Consider the following 13,571-nt stretch of genomic DNA (forward strand, 5'->3'; position numbering starts at 1 on the left):
TCCCTCCCCGCCCAAACGAATCGTTCGGTTACTGAACGGGAAGTGACGTTGCCGAACGAATCACCAAAGACCGCTTCGCAGTATAACTGAACGGGAAGTGACATTGCTTGGTCCCTCCCTCTCTTCCACATTGACCACTCGTCGTAGTTTCAGAAATGAGTGACAGGCGGTATCATTCTGCTTTCACAGACAGCCTCGTCTCCCTCCTGCTGCTGCAAAAGCGAGGGAGAACTTCCGCGTCGTCTGTCCTAGTTCTATGGGCTCAAAGTCATGGCTCGTGCTTGCATTTCGATTTAGGACACGGTTAAACATTTTCCTTTTGTGAGGGGAGTAGGGGGCGGGGGCGCACGGACTTTCTTTAGCAGGTTCTTGATCACACATACAATCACATATACAGCATGTTTGCTGTCACGAAAATAAAAATACATCGAAAGTTTAATTTCTGAATATGGAACGACCAACACATCATATTTACATCTCGCTCTGTTGTATTTTTGTTTTTTAGTATTAAGATGATCGTGTTGAATTTTTGCACTGGTATTAATAAATAAAATAATCCGGTCAGCTCCCCTGTCGTCCCCGCATCTCAGATCGTCAAATGCTGACGAGAAATAATTGTTTGCTCTTTACGATGTCGCCTTTCTACTCTCATTAGTCTGTTAAGAAAAATGTAGACATATTGCGACATCTCCCGTGTCCGCGTGCTTTGTTTTTGGGCGCTTGAGTAGCACATGATGGACGGATTGACATAATTTGTCAAACCAACCAACACCTGACACGAAAAAAAAAAAAACACTCGGAAAAAAATTACATGTATATACAGTTTCATTGCAAATCAGTATTATGGTGATCATATTGTTTTTTTGCACTGGTATTAATAAATAAAATAATCCGGTCAGCTCCCCTGCCGTCCCCGCATCTCAGATCGTCAAATGCTGACGAGAAATAATTGTTAGCTCTTTACGATGTCGCCTTTCTACTCTCGTTAGTCTGTTAAGAAAAATGTAGACATATTGCGACATCTCCCGTGTCTGCGTGCGTTGTTTTGGGCGCTTGAGTAGCACATGATGGACGGATTGACATAATTTGTCAAACCAACCAACACCCGACACGCTGACACGAAAAAAAAAATAAAACACTCGGGAAAAAATTGACATGTATATACAGTTTCATTGCAAATCAGTATCATGGTGATCATACTAAATATTTTTTTCTGTGCACATATGAGGTAAATATCGCTGCCATGAAGCCTCCATATAGTGACAGTTCTCTGCCCGCTTCACTGCCGTCACGCGACCTGCTGCTGCAAAAGCGAGGGAGAACTTCCGCGTCGTCTGTCCTAGTTCTATGGGCTCAAAGTCATGGCTCGTGCTTGCATTTCGATTTAGGACACGGTTAAACATTTTCCTTTTGTGAGGGGAGTAGGGGGCGGGGGCGCACGGACTTTCTTTAGCAGGTTCTTGATCACACATACAATCACATATACAGCATGTTTGCTGTCACGAAAATAAAAATACATCGAAAGTTTAATTTCTGAATATGGAACGACCAACACATCATATTTACATCTCGCTCTGTTGTATTTTTGTTTTTTAGTATTAAGATGATCGTGTTGAATTTTTGCACTGGTATTAATAAATAAAATAATCCGGTCAGCTCCCCTGTCGTCCCCGCATCTCAGATCGTCAAATGCTGACGAGAAATAATTGTTTGCTCTTTACGATGTCGCCTTTCTACTCTCATTAGTCTGTTAAGAAAAATGTAGACATATTGCGACATCTCCCGTGTCCGCGTGCTTTGTTTTTGGGCGCTTGAGTAGCACATGATGGACGGATTGACATAATTTGTCAAACCAACCAACACCTGACACGAAAAAAAAAAAAACACTCGGAAAAAAATTACATGTATATACAGTTTCATTGCAAATCAGTATTATGGTGATCATATTGTTTTTTTGCACTGGTATTAATAAATAAAATAATCCGGTCAGCTCCCCTGCCGTCCCCGCATCTCAGATCGTCAAATGCTGACGAGAAATAATTGTTAGCTCTTTACGATGTCGCCTTTCTACTCTCGTTAGTCTGTTAAGAAAAATGTAGACATATTGCGACATCTCCCGTGTCTGCGTGCGTTGTTTTGGGCGCTTGAGTAGCACATGATGGACGGATTGACATAATTTGTCAAACCAACCAACACCCGACACGCTGACACGAAAAAAAAAAATAAAACACTCGGGCAAAAATTGACATGTATATACAGTTTCATTGCAAATCAGTATCATGGTGATCATACTAAATATTTTTTTCTGTGCACATATGAGGTAAATATCGCTGCCATGAAGCCTCCATATAGTGACAGTTCTCTGCCCGCTTCACTGCCGTCACGCGACCGCAGCTCAGCTTTTGCTTGCCTCGTAGCTACCCGTGTTTTAAATTACTGTAAATTTGATGGTATGTCGTCATAGGCAGTCACGAGTTTGTTGAGAAAAGCACTACTCTAAACAATGCTCGCTAGATTTGTGTGGTGTTTTTGTCTGTTTGAGCAGCATTTGATAGGCTCCACGTTAACAAATATGTGACAAAGTCATTTCCTTTCATTTTCTGATTCGTTCACCGCATAGTCATTACTGGAAAATCAAGTTAGCAGCAAGCTAGGTCAGGAACCGGAGGACCGAGTCACTGAACGGGAAGTAACAAAACTCAGTCTTGCCCCCCTGCCTGCACGCTGGCTGCTTATTGGCCACACGTGGACGTGAGTGACAAACGCCCTGATTCTGTTTCCGCTCCCTCCCCTGCCCGCGATGAGGCTGGCGTCTGATTGGTCGTGTGCGATGTCAGAAGACGCTGCCGCTTGCTCAACGCCCTCCCACGCAGCGAACAAGCACCACCTTCATAGAACGAATCAGTGCAGATGATGATTAGTTCGGTCTCGTTCACCAAAACAATTCGTTCAAAAAGAACGAATCGTTCGCGACCGATACAACACTAGCAACCACTGCTTGTGAAAAGATTCATTCAGTGACGGCGAGGGTTCAGACACAACACCCGGAGGCAATGATTATCATCTCAGGGGACTTTAATCGTGCTTCCTTGGACTCCAGCTTGGCTACCTTCCATCAAGCAGTTGATTGTCCAACAAAGGGCAACAGGACAATTGACCTATTGTACATTAACGTTAAAGAAGCATACACATCCACCCCGCTACCACCACTGGGGAAGTCCGATCATAACCTGATTCACCTACAACCACATTACACCCCCCTTGTAAAAGGGCAGTCTTCTGTAATACACTCTGTCAAGAAGTGGTCACCTGAAGTGGAGGACGCCCTGAGAGACTGCTTTGACGCCACGGACTGGGATGTGCTGCTAAAATCCCAAGGTGAGGACATGATGGGCAGACACACTATTTGACAGATTATTTGAACTGCTGTCTGGATGTGGTCGCCCCCGCTACACTGCAAATTCTAACAAGTTAAGTTTACTTAAATAAATTCAGGAAACCGATTACCTTGGGAAAAGTAAGTAAACAAACCTATTGTGTCAAGTAGTGTAGAATTATCAAATTTAAGTGAGTGGTACTTTTTTTTAAGCTGTAACAACTTAATGTATCATAGTAAAGTTAAATTCAAATCAAGTTGTTACAACTCTATTCTTGAGTCGAATGAACTCTAATATATTTTGCCAAAACGAGGGCGTTACTTGAAATTTGTATTACTTTACTTGAGGTATCTTAGTGTAATCCACTTTAATAAAGTTGACGAATTCAATAACTTAACTTGATATAACAATAACTTGATATACTATGCCGAAGTAAGTGGGCAGTACTTAAATTGGGCTTTGCCTGCAACCCATTCATTTTCAATGGCAAAAAAACTAATGTCCCCAAATCAACAGTGAATTACCAAATATCAATAGGACATGTCCCTCAAATGACCTGATGTGTCCAGGACACGCCCCTTAAATGTCCCAAAATGACCAGGTCACGCCCCCTAAATGTCCCCAAATGATCTGATATGACCAGGACACGCCACCCAAATGTCCCCACATGACCTGATATTACCGGGACGTGTCCCCCCAATCAACAGGAAGTGACCTGATAGGACCAGGACATGTCCCCCAAATGTCCCAAAATCAACAGGAAGTGACATAATATGACCATGACGTCCCAGAAATGACCCCAAATCAGCAGGAACTGGCCAGATATGGTCTCTGAAATGTCCATAAACCAACGTGGGCGGGGTTAAGATCTTCAGCTTCACACAGCAAAGTCCAAAGTAATTTCTCCAGAATTTGCAGTTTCTATAATATATCTAGTGTCGCCAACTTTAAAATAAGAATTCACAAAATGGCATTATGAACATGTTTTTTTTTTTTTTTTTTTTTTTACTTCAGTATTTCCAAACAATATGACAACACAGCAACAAACAGACTTCACAACAAAAAGGCATGGCAACATTTAGTCTGTAAAAATGAAAATACAAACTGATAAATAAAAACTAACATTCAGAACACATCATTTCCCATTACACATATTCCTTGCTACAACATCTACGGCCTAGAGCTGCAAGCACTAGGCCTAGGCCAAAAGTGCATTCTTTAATGTTTGCAGTTTTGGCTTAGCTTTTGGTGTCCCAGGTTCAACAAAACCTTCTCAAAGAACTCAAAAATGTTTTTCATAGTTTGGGGGTATTCAAGATGCAGTGCAAAAATTAAAGCAAAAACAAGACAAATTGCTTTCGACATTGTGGGAACCTCATCCATAACAAGGTTCCCTTAAAGGATGATCGCAATGCTGCATGGCGTTAGTGGCATGTCCTCCGGTAAGACTTGCAGAATCTCAACAGGAACTTAGACAAAGTCACTGGAAGCGTCTGAATCCTGCATTTAAAATAAAAACACAAATAAATTCAATTAAGATAGTAAGACATCACATACATTATAGTGTGTTCACTTTGATGATTGACGTGCCTGCACAAAATCACAGAGAACAAACCAAAACTCTGTGATACTGTCTTAGAGAGCTCTTTAGATTACGAGCAGGTAGAAATGGCTGCATTTCATCACTTAACCTGCACAAAAAGGTTGAAAAAAATCACATGTGGGACATCAAATTTGTAACTCCCAAATGATTCGGAATACGTCACTTTTTGTGACATCCCCACTTAAATTGGAAAAAGTATTTTTTTTCCTTTGCATTTGGCACCTTATTTTTGAAGTAAAACAACATTTAATTCACTCATATCACTTTTTTTAATCATTTGACACCTTATCTTTTAAATAAAACACATCATTTTACTGACCTGTATAACTTTTTTCGCATTTGGTGCACTTCTCAAGATATTGTGTCAGACGATATCCCAATTTAAAGCTGTAATGTGAAGTAAGGTTGGCCAACCATGTTTTTGAATAATATCAATGGCTAAACAGTTATAAGCATATTTTCATTTTTTTTTTTTTTAACGCAACCCTTCCAGATTCTTTGTTTAACCCATAGCAACGCCCTTGACAACGAAAATGCTTTTCTTCGGCAATCTTCGGAAATTACGTCACACCGGGAAGAGCGAGAAATCTGCCATAGAACAGTATTGTTTGTTGCATTGCTTCTCGTTAAGATGCCACGGCGGTGTGTGGCAATGTTATGTTCTCACTCAAACAAAAAGTTGTATGAGTGGCCAAAGGATAGCAGGGCACGTAAATGGACATCTTTCGTTCGCACGAAGGGAATGAATTTCATGCCATCATCGAGTAGTGTTCTCTGCTGCAAACACTTCGAAGATGCCTGCTTCCTTAGCCGGTCTGCTTATGATCAAGGATTTGCCAAAAAGCAAGTGTGATTTTTGGAAAAATGACTGATGACTTTGTCAAAGCAGAGCTGCCAACTGTTGTGGAATGAACAGTATAAGCTAGCGACGTTAGCTGAAAGTTAACTCGTGGCAATCCCCGATCATAGTTGTTGTTGCGTTCGCTAGGTTAAGCGTGTTTAAATTGTGCGTCATCTACGATCTTGTCCGAAAGGGTTAATCCACTGTCAATCGGGAAAGGGGTGTGGATGTGCACATAAGCGAGTCGGCGTCGCGGTAATTCACGGTCATGTTGCAGGTAGAGACACACACCGCCGGTGAGTTTTTGCACATTTATTTGTATTCGTATTATGTATTTCCACCTTCATGCTTCTAGCATTGCATTGCATTTGTACTGTTCGGCGTTTCTTTCGTGGGGATCGCTTGATAGCCTTCTAGTTTGTGTTTTACGTGCGAGAGCTGCTGACAGGTGACAACAACAAGCATGTTGGTTTTAATGTCTGGCAGCGAATCAGCAAGCGTGCAGGTCACGCAGTGAATCATGGGAAATGTACTCTCGGGACAACACTGAAGTGGTGCTTTGTATTCTGTTTGCTTGTGTGAAAAAACTACATTTCCTCACGCCATTAGATGACACTTTGTTTTCTTATTGTTGCCACAATAAAGTGGAGAAAGCCATCGACGACTAATATAGTGGATATTATTTAGTTGTAATACGGGAGTTCACCAGTAGAGGGTACTCATGTCATTTAGATGTGTTATTGTTTGTGCCTTACTCCTTGACTAAAGAGGAAAAGTTGTTGTTCAAAGTCACTTGGCAAGACGTTGAGTAAAATCATGAAAATAATAACAGCCTATATCTTACCAATGTTGTAATCTCGATGGGTCTTGTATCCATTCCATGTCAGGTAGTCTAGGCACATTGTTTGCATCCTGATTAGCGTCTGGCTAATACATGTACGGTCCAACATAAAATTCCAAGCTCATCTTCTTCCTCCAACTCTTCAAAAACTTGGATCTCCTCCCTTGCGCTCGATCTATCGCTTATATCGCTGTTTGAATCACTGTTTAAAGGGCTTTGTATGGCGGCCGTATGTATGGAGGTGCCATCGCGTTCCCGGTGTGACGTATCACTTCCGGGTTCGTCCCCTTTCAGGCTCGAACTTCGGAAACGCGTTTTTTTTGTCAAATATAAAACATATAAATTATTTTTTCATGCTTTATTTGTTGGACAATGTTTAATTACTTTACTTGTGACCCTATTTGGCATGTGAAAAAATTACTTCACATTACTGCTTTAAATTACCTACCTCTTGTGTTCAAAACACCAGGAAATACAAAGATTGAAGTACTGCACTTTACTGTTGTCTGTCACTGGAGTTTTACTTTATTATCAATCCCATCCAACAAAATGATGGTCACGTAGTAAGCCTTTTTTAAAAAAATTTTTAAAAATAAACATACATTGGTATGAACTTTTGTGGTTTAATTTTGCTTGTAAAAAAATGGTCTTTTTTATCCGTTTTAAAATACTGTAAGAACAGACAACACATGTTTACTATCGTATCGTTTTCACACTGTATCGAACTGTATCGTTCTTTAACTTTATCGAATCTCTGCCTTAAAAATGTATAATTTTTTTTATCGAATCGTAACCTGTGTATCATGCCAGACATTCCCAACCCTACTTTTTTTCTCCTTTCAAGAACGTTTCTCAGCGCCTGTGAGGCTTAAAACATGGACAAACTTGCTCTGCCAGCCAAGCCTAGGCTAACCTTCGTCTTTGTAAGTTTTTAGTTAGTTTGTATGTTGAGTTTGAAAGAAAAATGTATATTTTGTTTTAGGCAAACTTTTTCATTATCCATTTATCTGACTGAGACATATTTGTGTGTGTGCTTAGCTACTCACACGTGGGAAGACATTATTGTATAACGTTTTAAATGTATTAATTCGTATTTAGGGCCCGAGCACTAAGCGTGCGGAGGCCCTATTGTTTTGCAAAGGATTATTATTATTATTAGGGCCCGAGTACTAGGCGTGCAAAGGCCCTATTGTAATGCAAAGGATCATTATTATCAGGGCCCGAGCACTAGGCGTGCAAAGGCCCTATTGTAATGCAAAGGATAATTATTATTATTATTATTAGGGCCCAAGCACTAAGCGTGCGAAGGCCCTATTGTTTTGCAAAGGATTATTATTATTTTTATTTTTAGGGCCCGAGCACTAAGTGTGCGAAGGCCCGATTGTTTTGCAAAGGATTATTATTATTAATTATTATTATTATTATTAGGGCCCGAGCACTAAGCGTGCGAAGGCCCTATTGTTTTGCAATGGATTATTAGGGCCCGAGCACTAGGCGTGCGAAGGCCCTATTGTTTTGCAAAGGATTATTATTATTTTTTTTATTTTTTATTTTTTTCAGGGCAAATGAAAACGGCCAATTTGGAGGCCTGAACATGCGCGAAAAGTCACCAAAATTTGCACATACGTGCGGAAAATTGTAAATTTCGATAATTTAACAACGTTGCAAAAAATTGTAACAAAATGGCTCAGTGGCGCCCCCTTGAAATTTTAAAATTGGCCTATAACATTAGGGTTTGTCAGCGTAGAGCAATAAAATTTGGGGAGTCTATACCTTGTCTAAAACCGCTTCAAAAAAGCATTGGCACCCATATTCCAAACCCAACAGGAAATCGGTTATTTTGGATCGAATATGAAATTTTTATCGATTTACAGGGTGCACATTTGAGACCTTTTCGCCGAGGGAGTTCGTTGGATCATCTTCAAAATTGGTGAGACTGTTCAGGAGACATATGAGATCTTAAGTTTCTAAAATGGTGTGTTTTCATTCACGGGTCTGACCTGGGCGTGGTGCCAAAGTTGGCCATTTTTTCGGCAAAACACCGAATTCAGTAAATGGCTAATAATTCCTTGACACAACTTTCAATCTTTTTCATATCTGCCATGTATATGCGGTATCCCAGCCTGAACACGACTGCATTGAAATATTACCCATTAGGCCTAGCGCCCCCTAGTGAGAACAGGAAATGCCTTTTTTTACGAGACAGGTTCCTCCTCCAAGGGAAAAAAATCTGTTGACCTCAAACCTGCATCAGGGGAGTCTTAAGACCTGTGTTCAGGTGCCTGATGAAAAATATTGAGGTTTCGTTGAAGCGGAGGGGTCCAAACATGAAAGTGAAAATGATCGTCAACAATTTGTCTCGCAAAATACTTTGAACAGTCATAACTCAGCAGATATACAACATATCTGCGCCAAACTTCCCATGCTTGTTGAGAGTCATACCCTGAAGGGTCCTGTAGGGGTCATTTTTATCAACTCTACAGTGCCAACTAGTGGCGACAGAAAGGAGTTTTAAAAAAGGCCTTCCCTATTGGGTTTTTTCAACGTAGAGCAATGAAATTTGGGGAGTAGATACCTTATGCCTAACTGCTCAAAAAAGCCTCTTGCACCCATATTCCAAATCCAACAGAAAATCGGGTATTTTGGATCGAATGTGAAATTTCTGTCCATTTCTAGTACAGTTTACATTTGGAGGCCTGGACATGCACAAAAACTCACCAAATTTTGCACATACATGCGGCTTTGTGTGGATTTCGATAATCTTGCAACGTTACAAAAAAATGTAACAAAATGGCTCAGTGGCGCCCCCTTGAATTTTTCAAAAAGGCGTTTCCTATTAGGTTTTTTTAACGTAGAGCAATGAAATTTGGGGAGTCGATACCTTGTGCAAAACTGCTCCAAAAAGTCTCTTGCACCCATATTCCAAACCCAACAGGAAATCGGGTATTTTGGATCGAATGTGAAATTTTTATCAATTAACAGGGTGCACATTTGAGACCTTGTCACAGAGGGAATCAGTTGGATCATCTTCAAAATTGGTTAGACAATTCAGGAGACATATGAAATCTAAACCTTTCAAAATGGTGCGTTTTCATTCATGGGTCTGACCTGGGCGTGGTGCCAAAGTCGGCCATTTTTTCGGCAAAATGACAAATTCAGTAAAGGACTAATAGCTCCTTGAAACAACGTTCAATCTTTTTCATATCTGGCATGTATATGCGGCATCCCACCCTTAACACGAGTGCATTGAAATATTACTCATTAGGCCTAGCGCCCCCTAGTGGGAACAGGAAATGCCTTTTTTACGAAACAGGCTCCTCCTCCAAGGGAAAAAAATCTATTCACCTCAAACCTGCATCAGGGGAGCCTTAAGACATGTGTTCAGGTGCCTGATGAAAAATACTGAGGTTTGGTTGAAGCAGAAGGGTCCAACAGGAGAAGTAAAAATGACTGAAGCCATTTCGTCTCACCACAAGTTTTGAACAGTCATAACTTCTACAACATATCTGCGCCAAACATATCGTGCTTGTTGAGTCATAGTCTGAAGGGTCCTGTAGGGGTCATTTGCATCAACCCTACAGCGCCAACTAGTGGCAATAGAAAGTCACTCATTTCTTGAAATATATGTCCAGTTCTTTTCAGGTTGGTCATTGTAGTTTCAAGACCTTTTAAAATTCTTATTTTACGGCCCATGTCCACATGTCTCTGTCTGTTGCTGTGATGACCCTTTATTCGCTCCTTTTTTGTAGTCCTCTGTCCAATAGGGGTTTTTATCTCTTAGGTGTGTGAATGTAAAGAGGCAACTTTCGCGCATGTTAGGTTCTAATGAGATGATTAGAGAGGACGATCTGCCACCACCCTGACCTGCACACAGTCCGAGTTGCATGACGTCCGAGTTGCGCTAGATTGCGAGGGCCCGTTCAGTCCTGCTTGCAGGCCTAGTTATTATTTTTTTTTTTCAGGGCAAATGAAAACGGCCAATTTGGAGGCCTGAACATGCACGAAAAGTCACCAAAATTTGCACATATGTGCGGCTTCGCGTAAAATTCGATAATCTTGCTTCGTTACGAAAAAATGTCATAAAATGGCTCAGTGGCGCCCCCTTGACCCTTAAAATTTTCAACAAGGCCTCTCCTTTCAGGTTTTCAACGTAGAGCCATGAAATTTGGGGAGAAGATACCTTATGCCTAACTGCTCAAAAAAGCCTCTTGCACCCATATTCCAAATCTAACAGGAAATCGGGTATTTTGGATCGAATGTGAAATTTTTTCGGTTCACAGTTGGAGTTTACATTTGGAGGCTTGAACATGCACGAAAACTCACCAAAATTTGCACATCCGTTCAACTTTGCGTAAATTTTGATAATCTACAAAAAAATTTAACAAAATGGCTCAGTGGCGCCCCCTTGAAATTTTCAAAAAGGCCTCTCTTATTAGGTTTTTTCAACGTAGAACAATGAAATTTAGTGAGTCGATACATTGTACAAAACTGCTCCAAAAAGTCTCTTGCACCCATATTCCAAACCCAACAGGAAGCCGGAAATTTTGGGTCAAATGCGAAATTTTATCGATTTACATTTGAGACCTTGTCGCTGAAGGATAAAGTTGGTTCGTCTTCAAAATTGGTCAGACTATTCAGGAGACATACGAGATCTTAAGTTTTCAAAATGGTGTGTTTTCATTCAATGGTCTGGCCTGGGCGTGGTCCCAAAGTCGGCCATTTTTTTTGCAAAACACCAAATTCTGAAAATGACTAAAACTCTGTGATACAACGTTCAATCTTTTTCTTTTTTAGCGTGTAAATGAGATATCCCAGCCTGAACAAGACTGCATTGAAATATTACCAATTAGGCCTGGTGCCCCCTAGTGGGAACAGGAAATGACCTTCTTTACGAGACAGGCTCCTCCTCCAAGGGAAAAAACTTGTTTCAGGGGAGCCTCAAGACATGTGTTCAGGTGCCTGATGAAAAATATTGAGGTTTCGTTGAAGCGGAGAGGTCCAAACCGGAAGTGAAAATGACCGTCAACAATTTGTCTCGCCAAAAATTTTGAACAGTCATAACTCGGCAGATATGCAACATATCTGCGCCAAACTTTCCGTGTTTGTTGAGAGTCATACCCTGAAGGTTCTTGTAGGGGTCATTTGCATCAACTCTACAGTGCCAACTAGTGACGACAGAAAGAAGTTTTAAAAAAGGCCTTTCCTATTGGGTTTTTTCAACATAGAGCGAGGAAATTTGGGGAGTAGATACCTTATGCAAAACTGCTCCAAAAAGTCTCTTGCACCCATATTCCAAATCCAACAGGAAATCGGGTATTTTGGATCGAATGTGAAATTTTTATCGGTTCACAGTAGGAGTTTACATTTGGAGGCTTGAACATGCATGAAAACTCACAAAAATTTGGACATACATGCGGCTTTGCATAATGTTCAATAATCTTGCAACGTTACGAAAACATGTAACAAAATGGCTCAGTGGCGCCCCCTTGAAATTTTCAAAAAGGCCTCTCCATTTAGGTTTTTTCAACGTAGAGGGATGAAATTCGGAGAGTCGATACCTTGTACAAAACTGCTCCAAAAAGTCTCTTGCATGCGTATTCCAAACCCAACAGGAAATTGGGTATTTTGGATTGAATGTGAAATTTTTATCGATTTACAGTGTGCACATTTTACACCTTGGCACCTAGGGAATTAGTTTGATCATTCTCAAAATTGGTGAGACTGTTCAAGAGGCATATGAAATCTTAAGTTATCAAAATGGTGTGTTTTCATTCACGGGCCTTACCTGGGCGGGGTTCCAAAGTCGGCCATTTTTTCGCCAAAACACCGAATTCGGAAAATGACTGATAACTCCCTCATACAACGTTCAATCTATTTTAAATCTGGCATGTGTGTGAGGTATACCAGCCTGAGCAGGACTGGATTGAAAATTTACCATTTGTGCCTGGCGCCTCCTAGTGGGAACAGGAAATGCCCTTTTTTACGGGACACACTCCTCCTCTAAAGGGAAAAAATCAATCTACCTCAAACCTGCATAAGGGAAGCCTTAAGACCTGTCTTCAGGTGCCTGATGAAAAATATTGAAGTTTCGTTCAAGCGGAGGTTTCCAAACAAGAAAGTGAAAATGACTGTCAACAATTTTTCTCTCCAAAAACTTTGAACAGTCATAACTCGGCAGATATACAACATATCTGCGCCAAACTTCCCGTGCTTGTTGAGAGTCATACCCTGAAGGGCCTTGTAGGGGTCATTTGCATCAACCCTACAGCGCCAACTAGTAGCAATAGAAAGTCACTCGTTTTTCCAATACATGTCCAGCTCTTTTCAGGTTGGTCATTGTAGTTTCAAGACCTATTGTAATACTTATTTACGGCCCATGTCCACGTGTCTCTGTCTGTTGCAGTGATGACCCTTTATTCGCCATTTAAAGGAAATATTTTTTTTTCAGAATCTCAGGCAGCTTATAGCGCCACAATATTTGGCACACTTGGTCGAATTGGCCCAGTTAGAAGATTAATTTTGGTTTTGAATAAGGGCTTGGCTGCACAGCTCAGTAGTGGCTCCTTTTTTGTAGTACTCTCTCCAATAAGGGTTTTTATCTCTTGGGTGTGGGAATGTAAATAGGCGACTTTCGAGCATGTTAGGTTCTAATGAGATGATTAGAGAGGAGGATCTGCCACCACCCTGACCTGCACACAGTCCGAGTTGCGTGATGTCCGAGTTGCGCTAGATTGCGAGGGCCCGTTCAGTCCTGCTTGCAGGCCTAGTTATTAGGGCCCGAGCACTAGGCGTGCGAAGGCCCTATTGTAATGCAAAGGATTATTATTATTATTATTATTATTATTATTATTATTATTAGGGCCCGAGCACTAGACGTGCGAAGGCCCTATTGTTTTGCAAAGGATTATT

This window comes from Corythoichthys intestinalis, chromosome 2, assembly GCF_030265065.1.
Source record: "Corythoichthys intestinalis isolate RoL2023-P3 chromosome 2, ASM3026506v1, whole genome shotgun sequence".
NCBI lineage: Eukaryota > Metazoa > Chordata > Actinopteri > Syngnathiformes > Syngnathidae > Corythoichthys > Corythoichthys intestinalis.